General features: G+C 40.4%; 1 protein-coding gene across 3 annotated transcripts in view; it reads left to right on the forward strand.

The window, feature by feature from the left end:
• The window catches only part of MOB3B (MOB kinase activator 3B), a 224,341-nt gene that overhangs the window by 37,369 nt on the left and 171,834 nt on the right, over positions 1-15,138 (forward strand). Inside the window, exon 1 of one of the 3 annotated variants that reach the window (XM_077147991.1) lies at positions 2,353-2,613. The exons of the other annotated variants lie outside the window; for them this stretch is intronic. The gene's annotated coding sequence lies outside the window, so the exon portion shown is untranslated. Of the gene's footprint in view, positions 1-2,352; positions 2,614-15,138 lie in introns of those variants that run through there. 3 annotated transcript variants of the gene reach the window in all.

Below are 15,138 nucleotides of genomic sequence, written 5' to 3' on the forward strand. Positions count from 1 at the left end.
TCCTATATGTGGCTACTTATTCATTTATGTGGCTTGCCCTGCTCCAGTTGGCATTTGAGTTTGTGACCAGCATTTAGCAGGAGAATTTAGTCATTTTATATTTGTTATAATTACTGATATACTTTAATTCACAATTGCTATTCTCTTTTGTGTTTTCTCTTTGTCCCACAATTTCTGTTTCTTCTCTCCCTCTTGTCTTTTTTGGAATGATTTCCTATGTTGTCTCACTCCATGTTTTCTTCTTTACCCCTCAGAAAGGGATGTTGCCTGCCTTTATTCTTTCAGTGGTTAGCCTAGGAAATATAGCATGCATCATTAAGTTACCATATCTTAAAGTGACCAATACTTTTACCTTCCTCTGAACATCACCTTCTCATTTATGAACTCCTCTCCCAATTCTATACTATTCTTTTTGTGTGTGCTAATTTTATGTATTTTTTTATTTTTAAAATCCCACAAGGCATTGTTTCTTTTATTCTTTTTTAAGTCAATGCTTGTATTGACTTACTTATATATTTGCCACATTCTGTCCCCTTAAGTCCTTCTTTATCTCAGAATTTTATATTTTATACCTCCTTATATGCTTGGAATTCCTTTTTATATCTTCTCTTATATGCCTTCCATCTATGATCAATTTCTTTTTGCTTGAGGTACATTCTTTAAACTTTCCTTTAGTGAGAGTCTGTTGGTGGCAAATTGATTCAGGTTTTATTTGTCTGAACATGTGTCAGTTGAGTATTTTTATTCCTTTTTCCTTCCCTCTCCTGCTTTATAACTTAGCATTCCATTTCTGCTCCTTTACTTTACCCCCAAGTCACCTAAAATTATATGTTTCAATTTTTAAAAGTTTTAAGTTATTCAAAATTGTTATTCTTCCATCAAAATGTACAAGGATCTTAAAATACTTTCTGTGAACCCCTTCCATATTTTCATCATCTAATATTCTAGTTCCACCTTGTCTGCAACTCCTAATCCATTAATTTTTTTTTTAATTTTAAATAATAGGGAATTTTACAAATGTACTAACGTGCTTATTATCTTCTTTACTCATGTTTATTTGTTGTACTTTCAGTTTTATTTACTTAGTATTGAAGTATACTGTTTAATATTTCTTTCAGTGAGGGCCTGTGAATTGGGTATTCCCTTAGGTTTGTTTGTTTTTGTTTTTTAATGAATGTGTCTTTCTTTCACTCCCATTTTGAGCAGTATTTTAGCTAGGTATGTAATTTTAATTTGATTGTTTTTTTTTCACCACTTTGAATATATTATTCCCATTATATTCTGGCCTCTCTATCATTGATGAAAAATCTGCTGCTAATCTGATCGCTATTAGTGGCTTGGTAACCTGTCTTCTGCTTTCTGGTGGCTTTTATGACTTTTCTACTTGGCTCTGGTGTTTTGCAGTTTATGACAATGTGTCTAAGTGTATGTGTTTCTTCTTAATCCTACTTGAGACGTGTAATTTTTCAACTCAAGAACACATATATTCCTTTAATTCTTAGTCATTATCATTTCCCAATATTGCTTCTCTCATAATCTCTTCTTTCCTCCTGCAACTCCAATTAAATTTCTGTTTTATTTTCTCAAACTACTCTCAATGTCTTATAACGTCTCTCATATACATTTTCTTAATACATAGCAGACACTGGGAACCGAACCCGGGTCCCTGGTTTGGCAGGCATGAACTCTGCCACTGAGTCACTGTGGCCCAACCTTTCACATTTTTTTTTTATATCTGTGCTACATTCTGAGTAATTTCTTAAGATCTATCTTCCATGATAATAATTCTTGTCAAGTGTATCTAATATGCAACTTAATATTGAATTTTTCACTATTAGAAATTCTAGATAGTTATTTTTAGAAATCTGCTATTTTTTTCATAGAGACCTGTTCTTTCAAGGACCACATTACTGGCCCTCACCAGAGTATTATAATTCCAGCCCTAGTCCCCTAACTAGCTTCAACCCACCCCTGGATAATTGCAACATTAAGTCTCATGCCTACTGCTTTTAGTTCTTTCTTCATTTCTGGGCTGTATTAAAAAGAATGGTTTCATTTTATCCAGCATTTATATATGTTGGTAACTGAAGGAGGATCTGAGTACATTCAGTTCGGTCAGATAGTTTTTTCTTTATAATTTAATTCAATCAACAGCTATTTATTGACTACTTATTGTAGTCTGGTACCTGACATTGTTATAGGTCATGGGGTATGACCATAAGCAAGTCAAAGTCCTTGCCCCCACATAGTTTACATTCTTAAGGAGAAGCAAAGCAAACACTAAATAGAAAGATACAGGAACACCTGATGGAACGCTAAAGAAAAATAAATCAGGTTAAGGGGATAGAGAGGGACTGGGTTGAGTGGGGTGTGCTTTGTTTGGAATGGTAAAGGAAGGTTCTCTGAGGAGGTGACCTTTTAGTGGAGACTTGAATGGCAGTGATAATGAACCATGCTGAAGTATGTGGTATCAGTTTGGGCCCTTGAAGAAACAGACACTGTTTTCGTTTCCCAGCTGCTAAAGCAAATACCATATAGTGGGTTGACATAAACAATGGGTATTCATTGACTCACAGTTTTGAGACTGGGAGACAAAATCAAAGCATCAGCAAGGTAAGGCTTTCTCCCCCAGAGACTGTAACCTTCTGGGGATGGTGGCTGGTGATTCTTGGTCCCTGGCTTTTCCATCAAATGGCAGTGCACATGGTGGCATTTTCTCCTTTCTCTCCTGTATTCCATTGACTTCCAGCTTCTGGCTGCTCCCTGTGGCTTCTCATTCTGTGACTAATTTCCTTTGCTTATATGGGTGTTAGCCATATTAGATTAAGGCCCACCCTCCATTCAGTTTGGACACACTTAAACTAGTAACATTTTCAAGGGTCCTATTTACAAGTGGGTTCATACCCCCAGGACCAGGGATTGGGACCTGAACATGCCTTTTATAAGAGATATGATCCAACCCCCAACACATACCAAGATAATGTTAGTTGTGCAAGAGATTTATTAAGGCAATTTATGAGCAAGACTAGCATCCGGTGCAAAGTGAAAATGTGGGGCCTCATGTTAAAAATAAAGAATTTCAAGATGACTACAGTAGCGCATTCAACCAGTGCTGGACCTTCTGAATGAAAGACCCTGTGCAATTGTGCCGGTCACACAGCCATGAACCAGCTCTGCTTGAGGGAAAATGAGAAGGGAGCTGGCAGAAGGCTGGGAGAGTCATCAGATTGTGATGAAATTATGACCTTAGGTGAAGGAGAGAGTATAGGAAGTGGAAGTATCCTAGAATGTCATACAGTTCTAAAAGTTTGTCAAGGTCATCAGGCAGTCCTTGGGCCAAAGTCAAATGTCAGAAAAGTTCTTCATCTCTCGGGAGCATGCTTTCCATGGTGTTCCTGCTGTGTTTGGTCATTGACTGGGAGTACCTCTGGGAAACAACTTTTGTACAATATGGAGATGAATTACAGAGCACAACAGTTAGGATCCTTGGTCAGTTGCACTCCTCGAAGTTGGAGGTCTGTAAGGCACATCCCAATGGATGCCTCACTGGGTAAAAATTCCTTCTAGGCAGAGGAATCACAATTACAAAGATTCTGAAGTGGACTTGCTGTGTTGGGGAAACATCACGGAAGCCTATGTAAAAAGAAGAAAGAAGTGAGGGGAAGAGTTGTAGAGGAAGGAGAGGTATCAGGGACTTTATCTGTAGATCGTGGGTTTGTAGGACATGATGGCAACCTTGGTCTTTTTTCTGAATGAGATGGGAAGACTTTTTAGAAGAGTTTTGAGAAGGGAATGACTTGATTTCACTTATATTTTTAAAATACCACTCTGGCTGCGATGTGGAAATAGATTGTAGAGAAATAAAAGTGAAAGCAAGGCAACCAGTCAGAAGTCATTGCAGATGTGCAAGAAAGAGGATGTGGCTTGGGCAAGCATGGTCATTGTGAAGGTGATGAGTAGTGTGGATGTGCTGGCAATTTGAAGATAGTATAATTTGCTGATGGATTGGATGAACAGTGTGAGGGAGAGAAAAGAGTGAAGAATGCTCTCAAGTCTTTTTGTTTTATTTTGTTTCCCTAGAGCAAGTAGATAACTAGAGTTATTTTCTGAGATGGGAACACTGTCTGGGGAATGTATCTAGAGTTTATAGAAATGAAAATCTAGGTATCTGCTGTTTTACAAGTCTCATACTGTTTTGCAACTTGCTCATTCATGTACATAGACATAGACCTCTTTCCATTTCAATACAGATATATTTACCTCAGTGCATTTTGAGAACTGTCCAGTATTTCTTGTATGGATGTGCCACTTTTGATTAAACTATTTACCTATTAATGGATTTGGGGTTTTTTTCTTTTTTTGTATTAGATTATAAATATTGATGCTTAAATAACTATTTCTCCATTGCTGAATAACAAACAAATTGCCCCAAAATTTAAATAACTATTTCTCCATTGCTGAATAACAAACAAATTGCCCCAAAATTGTTTGTTAATGGTTTAACAAACTGTATTTTCACAATGTCTGCAGATCAGGAATCAGGGTATGCCCTCCCTGGATTCAACAGATCAGGGTCTCTCACAGGCTGCAAAGTGTAGCTGGGGCTGAAGTTACCTCAAGCCTCGACTGGGGAGGGATCAGCTTCCAGGCTCACTCTGTGGGTTGCTGGCTTGAATGTTTTCACTCCTCACTGGCTTTTGGCTAGAAGCCTCCCTCAGTTCCCTGCCAGGAGGGCCTCTCCGCAGAGCATCTCACAACATGGCAGCTGCCTTCATTATAGTGAGAAGTGAGGAAGAGCAAGACCAAAGCCACAACTTTTTATAACTTCATCTCAGAAGTGATACCCTATTCCTTTTGGTTAGAAGTAAGTTCCTAGGTCCAGGCCTCGCTTGAGTGGAGATTATACAAGGTCATGGATACATGGAGGGGAGTTTCCTTGGAGCCATCTTAGAAGTTTGCCTATCATAATAACCCTCTACATTTGTCTTTACATTGTTAGAGGTGGGTGTGCTGAAGAGAAGAGTAAGCACTTTTTTAAAAATTTCATATATACCACCAGATTTCTTTGCAAAAGTTTCGCTCTAGATTTCAAAGTTAATATAAACTTCAAAATAGATGGGACTATTTGGTACTGTCTGGGAGCAAGATTAGTAGATCCTCAAAGAACCTTGCTATATTTTGTTGTAAATGTCTTTTCCTTTGTCTTCCTTTTTCTCACCCCTCCACAACTTCCCAAAACAGGAAATAACTATTTTTCTAATAACAGAAATGATACAAAGGTTCTGGCCAGCAGGAACATGCCATCCTTGTCACCATGATAACCAGTCTAGGTTAAGCTAACCTAAGTCGTGCCATTAAAAGTGCCATAGTCTTCACTTTTTTATTTCCACAGGTAACGTTTATTCAGTCAGGCTTGGCAAGAGGGATGTAAAAGAAATAGATGATGTGGGGATGTAGATTGGGCAGTTGAGGGCTGGTAAAACGCCGCTCAAATCATTTCTTCCAAGAAATCATTAGTCCTCAGAAGCTTCTGGTAGGTCAGGGAAGAATAACATTACATTTTTTTCCACATCATGGGTAGAAAGCACCTTTACTTATGATTATGATTACCAGGACATATTATGCATGGGCTGTATATTATTGCCAGGATTATTTTCTCTCCTTCCCATCACTCTGAGGTGACTTTACAAGATTAAACACATCCTAAATCTAGACAAATAAAAATAAATGGATAGGCGATACGATGGTGGCTCAGTGGCAGAATTCTCATCTGCCATTCCGGAGACCTGGGTTCGATTCCCAGTGCCTGCCCATGCAAAAACTAAATAAAATAAATAAATAAATGAAGACAATTGGTGTCTCAAGTGCCTATGGCTACTATCATATTGGGTGTCTCAATTGAAAGCTTAGGATATCTTGGCAGCTTCCCAAATGGAAAGTCAACTTGCCTTCTTTCCCCTTCCTCTTATAAGCAAGGAGGGGTTGGTGTGCAAGTAAGAAAAGTGCATGATCTCGGATGATGCTGAGGCAGTGTCTTGACAGGTTCCATCATCAACTTTTCCTATTTGTGGATACAGCCCCTGTGGTTGGAGAAGGGGCTGGGGATTCCCTTCCCTGGCCCTCCCCTACCTTGCTCCTCTTTGATGCGGATTAGTGTGGGGACTTAGTTCTCAGAGCAGAAGCTTCTCCTTTGGAAAGCTTCTCCTTCCTAGACACCTCTCGTGACCCTGTCTCCTTCATTTTGCACCCTCCTGTAAGCCTAGTGCCACGTGAGCAAGACTCACCCAACGTGGAGTGACTCTGTGTCCCAGCACGACCCATCCTCCCTGCTTCCCCTCCCTCCATCGCCTGGGCAGGTTGTGCTCACATTTCACAAGATTACTCTGCTAGATGAGAAAAACGTGTACTTTATTAAGGACAGCGAGCTCAATCGTGTGGATTGCATTCCCCACAAAAATGAGAATCCAAGTGCAGTGGCCTTTCAAAACTGAAATAAATCAGGGCTCCTTGGCCATACTACCCTGGTCTGTCAGTTTTGTCTTTTTCTGGGAGCCAAACAGGCTTAGGGCAAATTAGGGGAGACCAATTGAGGACCAACTCTTTGTGTAATCACTTAAAATCTCTGGAGCCTGGAAATAGCTACCTTGTGATTTAAAATACAAACATTTGCAAATGGTTTATATCTTGACCAGTTATGTAAAGAACTGCATTTTTTCAGACATGCTAAAGTGGCTTTTAGATTCATTTTCTTTGACAGTCTTGCTTTTCTTTGTGAAACTATTTTTCAGCGTTAAGCCTTTAATTTTTTTTTTTATTTAACTAAGGTCAGTAAATAAAATCCACTTTAAAGAGAATAGAGCAAGAGATATTACCAAACACCTGTTTTAGTTTCTTGTTGGGTGGGTGCTATTTTTCTAGGAATTATGGTGATGTATTTCTGTCTTTCCCCTTTTTCTTAGAATAAATAGAGGAAATCTCTGATGGAGGCTTTCTTTTCAAGACATATTGACGAATGTAGAGTCTTAAATGAAAAAGAAGTCAGTAGATGTGGCTTCCTGGATTCTGTTTGGACCAAAAATAAAGCAAGTCTTCACCACAGGGGTTTGGCTTAGCCCAGTGCCTGGAGCAGCAGTTGTTTTCCATCTCTTTGCTTCAGTGGCACACTTCTCAGGGCAAAAGTTCCTATTGAGAAAAAAACGCTTTTGAAGGTTTCTTTTTCTTCTTCTTTCTTTCTTTTTTCTTCTCCCTTCAGCTTTTATTGTTTTTAAGAAGAGTGGAGTAACTTGCCATTAAAGGATAGTGTGGGAAAAACAAATAAAACTGCCTAAAGAATAAAACAGGAAAAACAAAAACAACTCCCTTAAATGTGCTCGTCATACTTTTGTGGGATTACGGTTCCTATGCAAGTTGGTTTAGAAACTGTGACAAGATTTGCTCTTTGATTTTGGTTGTCTTCTATTTTTAACATTTTTTGGCAAGGCTACACACTGTGGTTACATAAGAAAATTTAGAATTTAGATTTTGGTATGAAAAAACCACCCCTGGGCTTAGGATGGATTTTTTCTGGCACTGCCTTGAGAGAGCTCATGTTCCCATCATGAAATAAGAGGCACAGAAGCCCAGTCAACACAGGCCTTGGGCCAGCTCTTTGGTGGGGTCCCTGGAGAAGCCTCCCACCCAGGCTCCCGCGTTCCCTAAAGGCTTGTCTGCTTAGGGAATGCCAATGTCTTAGACCCCGAATGGGAAGCTTGTACTGTTCCACGTTCCAGAAAGTGGTTAAGATGGATCAGCCTTTTCAGTAATCACTGACAAATATGGAGTGCCTACAGTGTGGCAGATAATGTTGCTAAATTCTTTTTACCTACTATCTTATTTGATCACCATCCCCAATCCTGTGAGGTATAATCTACCAAGATTGTTCCTCTGAGAAAAAGAGGGAACTTAAGAAGTCTCTGGGATCTGCTTTCAAGAGTTCCCTATCTCATAGAGGGGACACACACATAAATGAGGAAGTTTAAGAAAGCATTACATTGTCAGGCAAGATAGATGAATCACTTAGATGGATAGAATGATATGGCAAACGTGGCAAAATGTTAAAATTGGTGTATCTGGGTGTCTGGGGGTGAGAGTTCTCTGAATAAAGTTGTATTATTTTTTTACTGTCCGGTGAGTTTGAAAGTATTTTACAAAAATAAATTAAAAAAAAAAAAGAAAGAATGCACTATTAATCATAAGAATTGAAAGTTAATGCTCATTAAAAATTTATCTTGTGCCTGTGTTCTATGGCAAACACTCTATTTGGATATTATTATTTGCCCTCACAATAATACTATCAGGTAGATGGTTATATTAAATCCATTTTAGAGGAGAAGGAACTCAAGTTTGGAGACAATAAGACATTTGAGAGCCTGATAAACCTGAGAGTCAAACCCAGGCAGTCTGATTCCAGACCCCCATATGCTAAACCACCAGTGTGTACATTAGCCAGCCCAGCAAATGCAGAACACGGCGGGGGGAGGGGGGATAATTGAAACAGCTTCTGTATCGGTGTTGGTAGAACAGGCGGGGAAGGGCCACCCTCAATACCCAATATGCTTCCGTTTAGCCGTCCTTCTCCCCAAGGACTTTTCTGTCATTTTGTTCCTAGAAATTCAGCTCCTCACGCAGCCCTCATTTCCATCCTGACCATTCTCCTTTAGTAAATGAATTTTGGCCCATGGCTCTCTGGATGTGCCAGTCCGGCCTTTTCAGACTCACGGGCTCAGAAAGTTCTTAAACATTGGGTACATCAGAGTCCATGCATCTGAAGACAAGGGGCAGGACCTAAGTCTGCATTTTAAGCAAATAGCCCAGGTGATTTTGGTCTTCTTGTCATTTCTGAGGGTCCCCAGGGGAACTTGATGGTAGTCAGTGGACAGCGGCTCAGGGTGGGCAGGGATTTGTCTTTTCCTCTTGGGCCATTGGCCACCTTCTTCCAGTGCCCCCAGACCTCAAGTAGAGAAAAGCGAAAGAGGAAAAGAGCAAATGGGGGGTGGTGCTGAGCCCTGGGGTATAGAACTCAAACCCATAAATATTTGATGAGAAACAAGCGTTCAAAATGAGTGAGAAAAGGGCCACAGACAAAGCTGAATTAGGGACACATGAAGGGAGGGCTGTGCCTTCCCTGGCTGGTGCCCGTTGGTGCTTGACGGCTTCTTTGCTGGGCTGTAGGGGCTGACAGATGGGCGGGTAGGCCCTGGTTATGGGTGGGCCAGAAGTTGGGGGTGAGGCACAAGAACAAGAATAATTTGGACTGTTTTGGTTCAAAGTGGGGGCTACAGATTCGGAGTTTTGGAGAAAAGGAGAGACGAAGTGGCTTCTTAGCAGCATGGTCAGGCTGCTTGGAAGAGGCAGTGAAGGAGGTGGTGGGATACCACAGGCTGGTGGGCAGGTGCCGGAAATCACAGAACAGAAAACTGGTCATTAGCTAGAACAGAGGACATTAGGGGTCCGGTGAGTTGTCTGGCTGATAAAGCCATTGATTTTTAAAGCTGAGAGTTTAAAATCACCTCCTCAGAGGTGCTTAAATGGCCTAAGGCGGGGCCCCTCTCCCTGCTTCAACCACAGCAGAGAGGGGTTTGACCTATTTTTATGTAATTGGGGTCCTATGTAAAACTTTGAAGGGGGAAAAATATTCCTGTTGCAAAAAAGAAAAATAAAAAAGGATGGGGGGGTGCTTAAAAATCACCAGTTTTAAAAAAAAAAGTATATATATATATATAGTGTATTGTGTGTATACTGAAGTATTGACAGAGATATTGCTAGAAAGTTTAAGTTGGGGCAGTTGGTGAAGGGCTTCATTGTCAAGTTTAAGAGTTTAAGAATCCATAGCAGAGTGGAAAGAGCAGTTGCGCTGAGGTCCAAGCTTTGTGTTCAGGCTCAGGGCTGTCCTAATGGTGGGCTTTAAAAATTTCAACTCACTTTTCTGGGGATTAGGTTTGTTTGGTTTTCTTCTAATTTTTAATACATTAAGAGACTGGATTGAATTAAGTGATTTGAGAGAGCTCTTCCTCCTATAAAATCCTGTCAGCAACTATCTGATTCTCATCCTGACCCTCACCTAGGAGTGGGCAGCAGGATCATAGCTTGAGGAAAATTAATTTCGTGGTATTGTGCAGGATGATGGTGGGGGACCATTTAGGGGCCCGGATACCTGTTGCAGCGTCCCCGCGGAAAGGCGGGAAGGAAATAAGGGTGGAAGCAGCAGAGATGAAGCGTGGAGATTGGCTGCAAAGCCACAGAAGTAAAGTTTACACTCAAGGAGGTAACATAATACATTTTCTTCCTAAATTAGAAAAAAAGTCCCCGAGCTGATTAACCTCTTCCCTTCCCCATTATTCTTATTTTAAAAAATATGTTCATTAAACAATATGTACAGGTAGAGGTCTTTGTGGCACCAGGCAAAGATCTTTACAAAAGCCCAGTATGAGTCTTTAAGGTTGGGTGTACTCCAGAGGAGTGGCTTTTTATTGAATGCTGGAAAATGAAAACATGCGAGCTGTTTAGATTGGCTTGAATAACAGCATGTCTAGTAGCTGCTGTTGATCTTTGCATGAAATATCTGTTTTCTGAAAAGGTTTCTTTTGTCCATTTATATGACACCATGATGACCTTCACAGCTGGAGAAGAACTGTTTATCTGTGCAGTATTTGATTAGCAATAATCTATGTACACTTTTCAGCCCCCCAGACTTACTGAATTTCTGTTTGTGTTGGGTTTTGTGTTAGATGCTTGTGCTGCCATGAAGTCTAGGGCACAATACTGGCCCTCATAGACTGATGGAGGGGAAAGACAGGTGAGCACAGAAATACAGGCTAGTGCGTGGTCATAATGAGAGCATGAGAGTGGGGTCTACAAGACGCAGAAGCCACAGGACAGGGATGATTAGCCAACCCTTCTTTCTTCCTCCCTCCTTCTCCACCTCCTTTCCTTTCCTTTACCAGGGGTTGAAAGTTAAACCAGAAAGAATTCTCAGGAAACTGGCTGTACAAAAGAGACCTTTTCTAGATTGATGAAAAGATTTTGGATACCCTGTGGAGAACACTACTGCCATCAAGCTCCTGGATAACAGCCACATATAGGGGCATGGGACTGCAAAGCCTAGTGCTTACTGACGCCCATGGAGTCTTTAGAAGCACCTCGAAGATGAGGGTACACTGTTCTGAGCATCCTCATCTCCATGCCTGAACCTGGGCTGTAAAAAAAAAGGGCCAGAGGCTCCCTGTGACTGGGTTTTCTCTCTTGTCTAAAAAACACTCTTGAGAAAACCGAGCTCCTGGTGTGTAGATATAGACCTTCTATAGAGAAATAAGTTGTCTCTTAAAACTAGGATGTCCTTGAATTGGTCTCTACTCAAAAAGTGGGAACTTTTGCATAGGCAAACCTGTCTGTGTAACCTAATATTGGAGTCTCTAACAGGGTCCCCAATAAATAACACTCTTCTTCACCTGGCTTTGGAGAATTTGACTAAAGCAACCACAAAAATAAAGATAACAGCAAATGGTGCATGCTTGGTTTATTCTTCTCAAATTTACCAATTAAGTGAATTAGCACCTCCACTTCCCCTGGGGCAATATCAGAAAAGGACAAAGAAAAACTTGGCGTGCACTTAAGGAAAATTCTTCTTTCTAAAAAGCAGGATTGGGGAAATGATACCCCCCTCCCATATTTTCCATAATTTTACATATTTCATGGGACAGGTGTTCAAGTCTTGTGGGGAAGAAGTCAAAGAACAGACTAGGTTATGGTTGAGAATCCTGTAGATCATATAGCCTCTGAAATCTGATAGTATGAGAAAACTGGATTAATAAATAGCACTTGACATTTCCTCATCTTATTTACATTATCCTACTTATCCCAGAACATGCTATGTTGTACCCTCATTTGACCAAAGAAGAAACTGAAACAAAAAAGGATAATGTTTCCTCCAAGAGGGTAACTAAATATGGGGTATAACTTGGACCCAAGTAGATGACTACTATTCAGGGACCCCTGTATGCTGCATGGAAAACTGACATGTTTGCTGTGGAATCTGCAAAAACAGAACCACTGCCATTCTGGACTAAAAGGGACAGATTGAAGGAAAAACTGTTTCAAAGGCAGAACCATGGAAACTTAGGTCTGGAGCAAAGAAACTTCAGGTCAGGAGAGCAGACCCATCCGTGCTCTTGGAGTTTGCAAAGGGTGGGCCTTCTTCCCCATTGTTCAGGAAGAGTGCTGCCACCTCAAGGCTCTCAGATATCTGGGTACTTGAAGGGAGCTTGACCACCTCATTGTACAGGAAGAATGCCACTTCCCTGGGCTTCAGAAAGGTCTGAGCCCATTCCCCAAGCATTGGGGAGAACCTGGCCACCACCCCACTGTTTGGAGATGGGTGAGCTTGTACCTCAGAGACAGCAGAGAGTGTGGGTGCTGTCCCAAGGCTTGAAGAGGGTGGACCAGAGAACAAAGCGGTTTCTCCAAGGCTTGATGAGAGCAGGCCCTCTGAATAAGTCCTTGGAGAGGGTAGGACTGCAACTCTCTCAAACCCTGAGGGTAAATGTCTTTCTGTAGATGACTCTTCAGACTTTAGAATCTAATGACATTTTTTCCTGTAGGTTTTTGGAACCGTTTGGGAAACTTTGACTCCTGTTTTCCTTACAATTTCTCCTTATGGAAATGGGACCATTTATCCAATGACTTCCCCTTCTTTCTACATTGAAAGCGGATAACTTATTCTGCATTTCATGGGTCCACAGCTGGAGGAGAATTTTGCCTTAGGATAGATCACACCTGTAGCTGATTTTGGAAACTTTGACTTAATATTGTTACTGAAATGATTTAAGGCTTTTGTGATGATGGAATGAATATATTTTTCTTATGGAAATAACTGTCTTTTGGAGGTCCAGAGGGTGGAGTATGTTGGTTTGAATCTGTTATGTAAGAGATAAAGGGCCATGTACTCTTAATCCACCCCTGTGGGAGAAGATCTATTGTTGGGTGGTACCTTTTGATTAGGTTGTTTCCATGGAATTGTGACCCAGGCCATTCAAAGAGGATCTTAATCCCCTTGCTGGAGTCCACTATGAGAGGATAAAAAACAGATGAAACTCTAGAGAGTTCAGGGATGCTGAGAGAGAAATACCCAGAGACCTTTGGAGACAGCCATTGAAAACAGAACTAGAAGAGAAGAACCAGCAGATGTCACCATGTGCTTCCCATGTGACAGAGGAACCCCTGATGCCAGCAGTCTTTCCTCAGAGATGGTATCCTCTTGTAGATGCCTTAGTTAGAATTGTAACTTGTAACTTAATAAATCCCCATTGTTAAAAGCCAACCCATTTCTGGTATATTGCATTCCAACAGCTTTAGCAAATTGAAACATAGATATTAGGGAATATTGACAAATCACTTGAATTAATACTAATTCCTTTTGCCTGAGTTAGAAGTCCACCCAAATTAAGCAAGAAGGAAGAATCTGATTTCTTTCCTGACTACTATTCAAGGTTCCCCATTGTACTCCCCACCCTACCCCTGCTGTCTCTTATTATCTCATGCCATGATGGTTCAAGAAACATGTGAACATGTGTCTTTTGGAGTGGCTTGTAACTATGCACATAGGGGAAGGTCTGTTTTTCTCCTGACTCTTGATATTCCTAGTAGTTCCTCTAGTCTTACTTTGTGAGTTAAAACACCCAACTATCTTAGAGACAGCTTGAAGTAAGGGTTAAGAGTTTTCAAGTCAGTTTGGCTACTTACTAGTTCTTTGACCTGGAAAAAGATATTAATCCCTCTGTGTCTCAGTTTCATCAAGTGTAAAATGGGGTTAATAATCATACTTGTCTCATAGGTTGTGCAAATTATAATAAATAGCAAGTCCATAATAAATGTCAGTTGTTGTTGCTGTTATATAATTATGTTGACTAGAATTCTAAGCATCCTAAGATTCTAGGTAGCTGTTTGGTCTCTCAAGAATTGAATTCTGTATTCAAATTTACATCATAGTGTGAAATGATGGTGTTGATGACAGCAGCTACTGTATTATTTGGTACCTACTGTGTGTCAAGCACTTTACACACGCCCTATTGAATTCTCACAGCAACCCTTCAAAGGTTGGGCTTTTAGCCCTAGACTATATGACCTCTAGGACTAACCTGCAATCTATGTCAATTTTACTTACCATCCTTAAGTTTAAACTTATATCCTTTTGAAAATTAGAATTGTATGTTCCAATTTCTAATCTTCTAGCCCATTTTGTTTTCTACCCCCTTAAACATCTCTTGTAGTGGTTCCAGATGTCACACATAAGCTCCTATTGTTCCAGCGGTAAAAATTTTCCAGACCCTGAGACTCAAATTCACTTAAAGTGATTGAGAGTAAATAAGTCTGTTGACAGTTACAGGAACCAACTTCCTTAAATTTGAACATTTTTTCCTTTAAAGCAAGGATGAAAGTAATGAGACTTTTCCCAGAAAGGATTGGCATATTCTGTCTCAAGAGAATATAAAGAAATGGGAATTGGCAATGACCTTTGTCCCAGTATCTGGTGGAGCTACTGAGTGACATCATACCAACTGGTATGCACCTGTGCTTTTTAAAAGTAAAAATGTTTACATTTTTTACCTATGTGATGGGTTCAGTAGTATCCCCCTTCACCCCAATTCAAGTCCTCAGATTGTGACCTTATTTGGAAATAGAGTCTTTGTAGATGTAAAGGGAAAGATGGAGATGAAATCATACTAGATTTGGGTGGGCCCTAAAGCCGAGAGTGTCCTTATAAAAAACGGAAATGGAAACATAGAGAGACATAGAGAAGAAGCCCATCTGAAGACGAAAGCAAAGATTGGAGTTATTCTGCCACAAGCTAAGGAAAACCAGGAGCTACCAGTGGCTGGAAGAGGCAAGAAAGGTTTTTCCTCTAGAGACTTCAGGGCAAGTGTAGCTCTGCTGACATTGTGATCTCAGATTTCTGGCCTCTGAAACTGTGAGGAAATAAACTTCTGTTGTTTTAAACTGCTAAATTTGTGATAATTTCTTACATCAACCCTGGAAAGCTAATGTAACTTGCCTCAATTTTTTATTCCAACTGTTATATTAACTCCATGGGCAGTTCCCTCCCCA

The sequence above is a fragment of the Tamandua tetradactyla genome, chromosome 2 (assembly GCF_023851605.1).
Source record: "Tamandua tetradactyla isolate mTamTet1 chromosome 2, mTamTet1.pri, whole genome shotgun sequence".
In the NCBI taxonomy this organism is placed as follows: Eukaryota; Metazoa; Chordata; class Mammalia; order Pilosa; family Myrmecophagidae; genus Tamandua; species Tamandua tetradactyla.